This window comes from Triticum dicoccoides, chromosome 5B (assembly GCF_002162155.2).
Source record: "Triticum dicoccoides isolate Atlit2015 ecotype Zavitan chromosome 5B, WEW_v2.0, whole genome shotgun sequence".
NCBI classification, from domain to species: domain Eukaryota; kingdom Viridiplantae; phylum Streptophyta; class Magnoliopsida; order Poales; family Poaceae; genus Triticum; species Triticum dicoccoides.
In genome coordinates this window covers 705600112-705610001 of record NC_041389.1, presented here as the reverse complement: position 1 = coordinate 705610001, position 9890 = coordinate 705600112, and the positions used below count along the sequence as shown (strand labels likewise).

Sequence of the window (9890 nt, the reverse complement as noted above, 5' to 3'; positions counted from 1 at the left end):
CAGCAAGAGATGATCTTACTTACTATGTCTCTTTTCAGGTTTGTAAGGCCCATGTAAAATGCTAGATTTTCAAATACATGTGGGCCTTATAAACTAGGAGGGAGTTGCTAAGCTTATAAACATCCTAAAAATCTGAATACCAAATCTAATGTTAAAGAAAAAATTGGTTTCACTTTGTTGGCTCTATTATTCAGAAAAGAGGTCTAGATAGCTAGAGTAAAAATATCACAAAATTTTCAATACCTCGTATGTAAGTGACATTGTTTTAATATCAATCCTGTTGAGTTCATCAACAATCTCTCTTATAAGGGGTCTTTTCTGTCGGTCATCTTCCACACATCTGAATGCTATTCTGATGCAAGTCTCGATTACTTCTTGCCATGTTTGTGGCGACATTGTTGAATGTAGCCTTCTTTGCCATTTATCACATACCTGCAAAGTTGAAACAAAATGTTGATATCTTACATACATGTATTGAGCAAGAATAAGAAAAAAAACATAAATTTATGAAAGAGAAGTATTCATGAGTCAGAAACATTTTATCTTACATGCTCAATGATCATTTCAGAAGGAACAATTCCACAATCATAATAGCTCTGGCGTCCTGCCATTATATTTATTATTATGACACCCAAACTGAACACGTCATATTTTGGTGAGATTTCTTGTTTTTTGATAAATTCTGGTGGTATGTATCCCCTGCATTGATGTCACATCCAATTAGTTTGCAACAAAGTTATATTAGAACTACTAGCTTCTTATAAGTTACCAACTAACATTGTCCCCATCATTGTTGCCGTGGTAATGGTTTGTGTTGAAGGAAAGATTCTTGATATACCAAAATCTCCAATTTTCGACATCATGTTGGTGTCCAGCAATATATTTGTGGGCTTGATGTCTAGATGGTAAATATGCCCGTTATGAAGATAATTTAAACCTTCACACAGTCCCTTAACTATTTTATAACATGTCTGCCAATCAGGACTGCATGGCTCCTCATCTGTAGAAATAAGCATGAAATTAATGTTTTCAAAAAGACGTCAATTAGGTAAATGTTTCTTTTCATACCAGAAAGGTAACTCTCGAGGTTTCCACCATGCAAATATTTTTTTTTTGAAACTGTCACCGGGGGGGAAAGACTCCCCACCTGAATATATTTCAAAAGCATTTTGTTACAAATTTAGACAAGACGAGAGGTAAAATAGTCCCGCCACAGGCCGGCGTGAACTTTGTCCTCCGCCTTCTTAAGGCGATGAGACCACAAAGTAAGGTCCGCAATGATGCCCGTAATAACATCATGGGGTGAGACATCTATATCCCTACAAGTTTTAGCATTACGGGCATCCCAAATTTTCCAAACGATAAGAAGAAGAATGAGAGGCCATACTGACTCAGGGAGACCCGGGTGCCCATGGGAGACCCAAAGATGTGCGAAGGGGGTAGAGCAAGGGTGTAGACCAATGGCATCCCAAATGGCACAAGTTGCCGGACAACGAAGGAAGAGGTGTGCCCGGTCTTCGGACGCAGCAGCGCATCGGGGGCATGCAGCAGAGTCGATGATGGACTTACGGAGTAGGTTTTCCCGTGTGTTAAGTCGGTCGAGGTAGAAAAGCCAGCTGAACACCCTCACTCTGCTGGGGACACGCGAGTCCCAGATACGAGCAAGAGTAGGGTCGGCCAGTTGAGAAGCCATCGCGTCGTAGGCGCCCTTGGTGGTGAAAGCGGCGGCATTAAGTAGGGTCCTATCGTCTGGGGCACCCGTCAGACTGATATCCTGCAACAGTAATCTCAAGGAAGCAAGTTCATTGGAAGCAGTTAAGGCTAGCCGGCTACGCAAGCCCAGATCAATCCCATCCATCAGTATAGTGGCTACGAAAGCAATGTACAGAGGCTCAGGGAGAACCCAACGATCTAACCAGAAGAAGGTGGATAAACCGTTTCCAATGGTCACACATGATATCTCACGAAGGGAACTGAGGTGTCTAGAAATGGCACGACCAAGGAAGGAGGCATTGTTGCCACGACCTATATGCATTGGAGAATGGTTGAGGAGCCAATCCTTCCAAGGAAAAAGAGGGGAATACAAGAATTTGAATGCAAATTTCAACATAAGGCAAAAAATTTGTGCTCGCAAGTTTTTAACCCCAAGACCACCCGCAAGCTTTGGCATACAAACTCGGTCCCACGCAACCAGACACTTAGCCCCAGAGAAGGAGTCATCGTTAGACCAGAAAAAAAATTCTCCTACGCTTGTCTATCTCCTCGAGGACACTGACGGGCAGGGAGAAACACATCATAAAGTAGGTTGGCAGACTATCCAGGACGGCCGAGAGAAGGACAAGACGACCTCCTCAAGATAACAGGAAAGCACGCCATCCGGCTAGGTAGATATCGCAGCGGTCTATAATTGGCTGAAAAGCTGTCGATTGGAGTTTATGGGGGGAGAGGGGAAGGCCGAGGTATTTTTGGGGTAAAGCCGCAATTTCGGCGCCGAGCGTGGTTGCCATTTGAAGGGCAAGGTCAGAGTCGACATTAATGTTCAAAGCAGAGAATTCTTACTGGCTCATGAGCAAAGACATATTGTCCATTGTGCATAATCCAGCTACCTGGATGATAGCAGTAGCCAAAGGATGACGGGCCCTAATAATGTTATTGAACTCATTTGTAAATTCCTTGTCATCAACCCCTTTGTGAGTGAGCTTCTTCAGAGCAATCTCTTTCCCGTTGTCCAATACTCCCTGTTAAGCATTTCTTATTCATATGGCACTTGGGTACATGAAATTAACAGTAGAAGATTGGTTAATAAATTAGAAAATGGCATTTATAATCGCACCTTGTAAACGACCCCAAACCCACCCTCGCCAATTATGCTGTCCTCAGAAAAATTATTTGTAATAAGCTGTAAGAACTCGAGTGGAAACTCCCTTGGCGGTAGACTTGTATCCTGTAAATTGCTCTCCATGGTATCCTATACCTCTTGCTGGCTAGGACGAGCCTCCGTGTCCCATCAGCTTAATAACACATAAATCATTTCAAAAGCTGAAAGGTTGTATGCATAACTTTCACAATAGAAGGAACAGACATGTTGGTGTGTACCTTGTTCTTTTTAGAAACACTAACTCAGACCACGCAGGATTGTTATGCTGGGATTGGCAATCTCTTATTGACCTGCTTGCTGAGGTGCGTAGCACACCTAGCTAGCTCACTAAAGTTCTCTTCATTTGTTTCGTCGCTAGAGAAACAGCCAGCTAATTAAGAACATATGAAATCCATACTGTTAACCTTCAAAGAGTAATTAGTTTCGTGACATCAACAAACACAGCAAGATCAAGAACAAATTATTGTAGAAAAGCCATGAAAACGAAAGCAGCTATAGCGGCTTTTCTGAACATATATATATCGACCAAGCTTTCCTTAATTGCTAGCTACTCCATACAAAGCATGCACCTCAAGTCCTCAGACTAACCTGGATAGGGGCCTTCCGAAGGTGGAAGAAGATCGAGTGTGTAGTATGGAGAAGAGGGCGAGCAAGAGAAAGGAGTATGGTCTATGGAGACAAAGGGATTTTAGTTGGCCATTTCCAACATGGGAGAGGTGCATGCTCAACATAGAGAAGAATGCGGGGGCCAAGAAAGCAACAAGCACTGAGAATTTGAGACGCACCATGCCGTCCGTGTTAGGTAACTCAACACCCAACGCACGCGGCTCCGGCGACGCGCCCCGCGAGCGCGTCATGGGAGATTCCCCTCCGCCGCCGGCGCAAGGCTCCGCCCTCGCTCACCCCTCCTCCTCGCCGCTGCCGGAGGGCGTCCGCCGGGCAAAGCCCGTGCGGCGCTGGCAGCGGCGGGGACCTCTCCTCCCTCTCCTCGTCGGGGTCTCGGCGGCGCGGGCCGCCGCTCGTGGGGGATCTGGATCCGGCGGGGCCTCCGGCGGCGGAGACGTGCGGATCTGGTAGCTTTGCTGCTGGGAGGAGGCGGTGCGGCCCCGCGGCAGAGGCGGCGGGGGTTTGATCTGGCGCGGCCGATCTGGCCCCCTGGGGGCTGCGGGCGTTGCGGGTGGCGGCGGCCACTGCTGGAGCACTCGGTGCGCCGTCTTTGCCGTGCTGGGCGGCGAGTCGGCGGCGGGCTTGGAGTTGGCGGCTCGCTTTCCTCCTCTGCTGGCCGGTCTGCGGGCTTGTCCTGCTCGGCTGGTTGGTGGAGCATGGCGTTGCGAGCTCTGGGTCGGGGGAAACCCTTGACCGGCGGTGCCGGTCACGATGTTGGCGACGCTCGCAGCGCCGTTCTCCCTCTGGTGGGCGACATCGAGACCCTCTCCTCGCCTTCAGGATCTCCATCGGGGGCGCCGCACGGCGGTGGGATCGGATCGGCGGCAACGTCACCGGTTCGGCGGAGGGTTCCGTTCCAGCCAACCGCGAGATCGGGACGCCGTGGCTTCCGGTGAAAATCGCGTCTGACTGCGGTCATGGCGGACGATGGCGGCGTCTTGGACGTCGTTCCCTTCTCGAGGCATCGTCGTTGCAGGTCACGTCAACCTGATCGAAAGGTTCCGGGGGAAACCCTAGATCTGGATTTACCGGATCGGACGATGGCGACGTTTCGACGTCGTTCTCCCTCTTGGGGGCATCGTTTTGGAGTAAGTGTTGACTGGAGGGGACAAGAGGAGGAGCGGCGTGGCATCTGGCACGTCGACATCAGCGGGTCTCAGCGGCATGGAGCAGCGGGGGTCCCGCCGGTGGGCGTGCGATGATGGACGAGCGCAGGATGGCGGCACTGTTTGGCGTCGTGGGGGCGTCGATGGCAGAGAGGCCTAGCACGGTTCATACCCGGCTGCGGCGGCCTCATACCCGGCAGGGGGCCTGGTTGAAGAGCACGCCGGACTGGTGGGTAACCTTACCCGGAAGGAGTCCTGGTTGGGACCTCAGGTCTCAGATGTTAGGTTTGGCTGCGAGGTCTGTTTGGTATTAGGCCCAGACCATCAGCGCCCCTTCATCAGTTAGATAGGAGTAGCGACAGAGGTTGCGAAGATGGGGGATTTGGTCTTACTGTTGTACGACTTTGTAAGGTCTTGTGTTATAATCAATAAAGTGGCCGTATGCATCGTCCAGATGCAGAGGCCGGGGGTATTCCTCCTTTTCGAAAATGAAGATGCGGAACCGACGACTAATCTTTGTGGTCCCACTTGCTAGAATTTACAGGACTAGGATCACAATAATGTCGGGAGATGGATTATCTGAGGATACATCAGCATAATAGATAAGCTACATCGTTCACAGCTCACAGTTTCAATCTAGGTACGTAGCTTCAGCAGCCTACTAGTATTATTGCAGCTAAGAGCATCTCCAGCCATTGACCCCCCAGGAGGCACAAATAGTTCAATACAAATTATATAGTTCAACAAATAAAAACTCATATTTCATCACACGTCGAGCTAGGCGTCGTCCTTGATCCTCCATAGGTGCTCCACCAGATCTTGCTGTAGTTGTTGATGCACCTGTGGGTCTCGGATCTTCTGACGCATACTGGGGTAGGCAGTCCAGGTTGCTGGTAGCTGGTGATCAACTTGGGCAAGAGGACCCTGCCTATAGTATGGTTCCGTGTCAAACACTGGCTCTTCCTGCTCGCTCTCAATGATCATATTGTGCAAGATGACACAGCAAGTCATGATCTTCCACATTTGATCTTTCAACCAGGTATGAGCAGGGTACAGGACAACAGCAAATCAAGATTGGAGCACACCAAATGCTCGCTCGACGTCCTTCCTGCAAGACTCCCGAGCCTTCGCAAATTGGGATTTCTTGCCTCCTGGCACAGTGTTTGAGATAGTCTTCACAAATGTCGACCATCTCGGATAGATGCCATCAGCTAGGTAGTACCCCTTATTGTAGTGCCGCCCATTGACCTCGAAGTTCACCGGAGGAGAATGACCTTCAACAAGCTTGGCAAAGACAGGGAAGCACTGCAGGACGTTGATGTCATTGTGAGTTCCTGGCATCCTAAGGAAAGAGTGCCAAATACAAAGGTCCTATGTGGCCACTACCTCAAGTACCACACTGCAACCGCTTTTGGCGCCTTTATACAACCCCTGTCAATCAAATGGACAGTTCTTTCATTTCCAATGCATGCAGTCGATGCTTCCAAGCATCCCAGGAAATCCTCTTACTGCATTCTGTGCTAGGATCCGAGCAGTGTCTTCAGCATTGGGTGAATGCAAGTATTGCGGTCCAAACACTGCCACCACTGCCCTATAGAACTTGTAGAAACACTCAATGGTCGTGGACTCGGCCATGCGCCCATAGTCGTCGAGTGAATCACCGGGTGCTCCTTATGCAAGCATCCTCATAGCTGTCGTGCACTTCTGGATTGAGGTGAATCCAAGTGTGCCGGTGCAATCCTTCTTGCACTTGAAGTAGCTGTCGAACTCCTGGGCTTTATTTTGCCACCTCAATATACCGAGAGGAACCTGATACGTCTCCAACATATCTATAATTTTTTATTGTTCCATGCTATTATATTACCTCTTTTGGTTGTCTATGGGCTTTATTTTACACATTTATATCATTTTTGGGACTAACCTACTAACCGAAGGCCCAGCCTGTATTGCTGTTTTTTTTGCCTATTTCGGTGTTTCGAAGAAAAGGAATATCAAACGGAGTCCAAACGGAATGAAACCTTCAGGGGCGTGATTTTTGGAACGAACGTGATCCAGAGGACTTGGAGTGCAAGCCAAGAAGCAGCCGAGGCGACCACGAGATAGGAGGCCCCTCCCTGTAGGGCGCCCCCCTGTCTCGTGGGCCCCTCAGGCGGCCACCGACGTACTTCTTCCTCCTATATATACCTACGTACCCCGAAAACATCCAGGGAGCACCCGAAACACAATTTCCACCGCCGTAACCTTCCGTGTCCGCGAGATCCCATCTTGGAGCCTTCGCCGGTGTTCTGCCGGAGGGAAAATCGACCATGGAGGGCCTCTACATCAACATCCTTGCCCCTCCGATGAGTTGTGAGTAGTTTACCACAGACCTACGGGTCCATAGTTATTAGCTAGATGGCTTCTTCTCTCTTTTTGGATCTCAATACAATGTTCTCCCCCTCTCTTGTGGAGATCTATTCGATGTAATCTCTTTTTGCGGTGTGTTTGTCGAGATCCGATGAATTGTGGGTTTATGATCAAGTTTATCTATGGATAATAATTGAATCTTCTCTGAATTCTTTTATATGATTGAGTTATCTTTGCAAGTCTCTTCGAATTATCGGTTTGGTTTGGCCTACTAGATTGATCTTTCTTTCCATGGGAGAAGTGCTTAGCTTTGGGTTCAATCTTGCGGTGTTCTTACCCAGTGACAGAAAGGAGTTGCAAGACATGTATTGTATTGTTGCCATCGAGGATAAAAAGATGGTGTTTATATCATATTGCATGAATTTATCCCTCTACATCATGTCATCTTGCTTAAGGTGTTACTCTGTTCTTATGAACTTAATACTCTAGATGCAGGCAGGAGTCGGTCGATGTGTGGAGTAATAGTAGTAGATGCAGGCAGGAGTCGGTCTACTTGTTATGGACGTGATGCCTATAAACATGATCATGCCTAGATAATCTCATAATTATTCGCTTTTCCATCAATTGCTCGACATTAATTTGTTCACCCACCGTAATACTTATGCTATCTCGAGAGAAGCCTCTAGTGAAACCTATGGCCCCCGGGTCTATCTCCTATCATATTTGCTTCCAATCTACTTTTATTTGCATCTTTACTTTTTGCATCTATATTATAAAATACCAAAAAAAAATTTATCTTATGATACTATCTCTACCAGATCTCACTTTCGCAAGTGGCCGTAAAGGGATTGACAACCCCTTTATCGCATTGGTTGCGAGTTCTTAGTTTGTTTGTGTAGGTGCATGGGACTTTTGAGGAGCCTCCTACTGGATTGATACCTTGGTTCTCAAAAACTGAGGGAAATATCTACGCTACACTTACTGCATCACCCCCTCCTCTTCGGGGAAAACCAACGCAAGCTCAAGACGTAGCAGATCCGCACTTCCTATAGTAGTTGTCATTCGCATACTCATGCCTAAACAAAAGGCAATTCTTTGGACAAACATGTATTTTCTCATAATCCATGGAGAGCGCCTTCATGATTTTCTTCGTAGCGTACATGGTTTTCGGCAGTTCATGGCCCTTAAGCAGGCTGTTAGCCCATACTCCCAGAAATGCTTCGAAGCAACCTCGGCTACAGCCATACTCGGCCTTGACTGCCATCAAGTGCGAGATGGCATCCAACAAAGAGAGCTTGGCACCCTCATAAAGAGGTTTCTCTGACGAGGCCAAGATATCCAGGAAGGCTTTTGCGGTTTCCTCCGGCTCCTCCGGTTCATTCAATGAATGTGACGGAGGTGTCGGCTGTGCAGCAAAGACATCATCTAGCATGTATCTAACCCTATCGTCCTCATAACCAGCGACGCATTGTCGTATCACCTCCCCTCTACCATGGTCCCGTTGGGAAAAGTTTATCAGCATATTAAAGTTGGGCATAAATCCATGCGTGCGAAGGTGCTTAGTCATCTCACTCTTATCTCTGCACATACGTCTCTTACATTTGGCACACGGGCATTCTAGCACAATCCTCATTGGACTACGGAATATCTCTTTCAAAAACACATCAGTTTTCTTGACCCACTCTGTTGTTACTTGATTCCAACGAAAAACCCCACTATACATCCACTGATTATCTGATATCTCTGCTTTATTGGAAGCCAAACAACAAAATTAAGAATTCATTTAAATTACTCACATCAATATTTTATTTTTTACAGGGTTGACGAGAAACGACATTTAATCCACCTACATCTCTAATAGGTAAAGATGGGTCCTAATCCCACCCGAGAATGTGTAGATTGAGTACGTTGTCCATGCTCTACCCCATTCCGAGACAAAACTTTGCTGGCACCTCCCTGTTGTTCTCCAAATACAGGTCTCGGCAAAATGCCGAGAGAATGTGCATCCGGAGAATAACGGGGAGGCGCCGCCGAAATCCTGTCTCGGAATGGGCTAGAGCATGAACAACGTACCCAATCTACACATCCTCGGGTTGTCCGTGGAAAGCGCTGGACAATCCGAAAGAGTTGTGGTTATAAAGATGCAATTGAATGCATATTTCTCAATGCAACCCTTTTGGACGAGAGACGCCTAGGTTACGCGACTTGATGTGAAAATGAAATCTAGTGACATGGAAAAAAGCAGAGGAGGTCATGGAATTGTTGCTCACCCTCGGATGTAGAGGATGTAGTCGATCAGAGGGGGGTGACCGTGGACCAACACCTCCAACGTCAGAGATCACTCCACGGAGATGAAACACCACAAATCCTGTACATGAAACAACATCTCAAATTGCAAAAAAAAAGCTTCACTAAGTGTCCTATGAAACAACATGACCTAACATTAAACATGACAAATAACGTGTCATATGAAACAACATGACCTAACACTAACTTGACCAAACACAAAACTTACAAATATTCATCAATCCATCCATCTAACAAAACTTCATCCATCCATCTAACAAATTCATTACTCCATCCATCTATCACAAATCCATCTAACAAAACATAACAACATTCATCAATCCATCCATCTACCAATATTCATCAATCCATCTAACAAAAATCATCCATTCATCCATGCACATAACAAACTTGAACATAATGAAAAAAATGAAGAAAAAAAAGCTCATCTTTGGAGCCGGTGCAAGGGGCAAGCAGGGAGGCCGGGGGTAGGGCCGGGGAATGGTCGACAGGGGGCGGGGCCGCCGCTACAGGGCGTCGGCGGAGGGAGGCTCCGAGCCCTGGCCGCCAAGGCGAGGGCCGAGGACCAAGCAGGAGAGGAAGGGCGG

The 9890-nt window shown here is 47.5% G+C and overlaps 1 pseudogene; it reads right to left on the bottom strand.

Annotated features, from left to right (window-relative positions):
- Positions 1-2962, bottom strand: part of LOC119310629 — a 5587-nt pseudogene extending 2625 nt beyond the window's left edge.
- Between the last annotated feature and the right edge of the window lie 6928 nt (positions 2963-9890).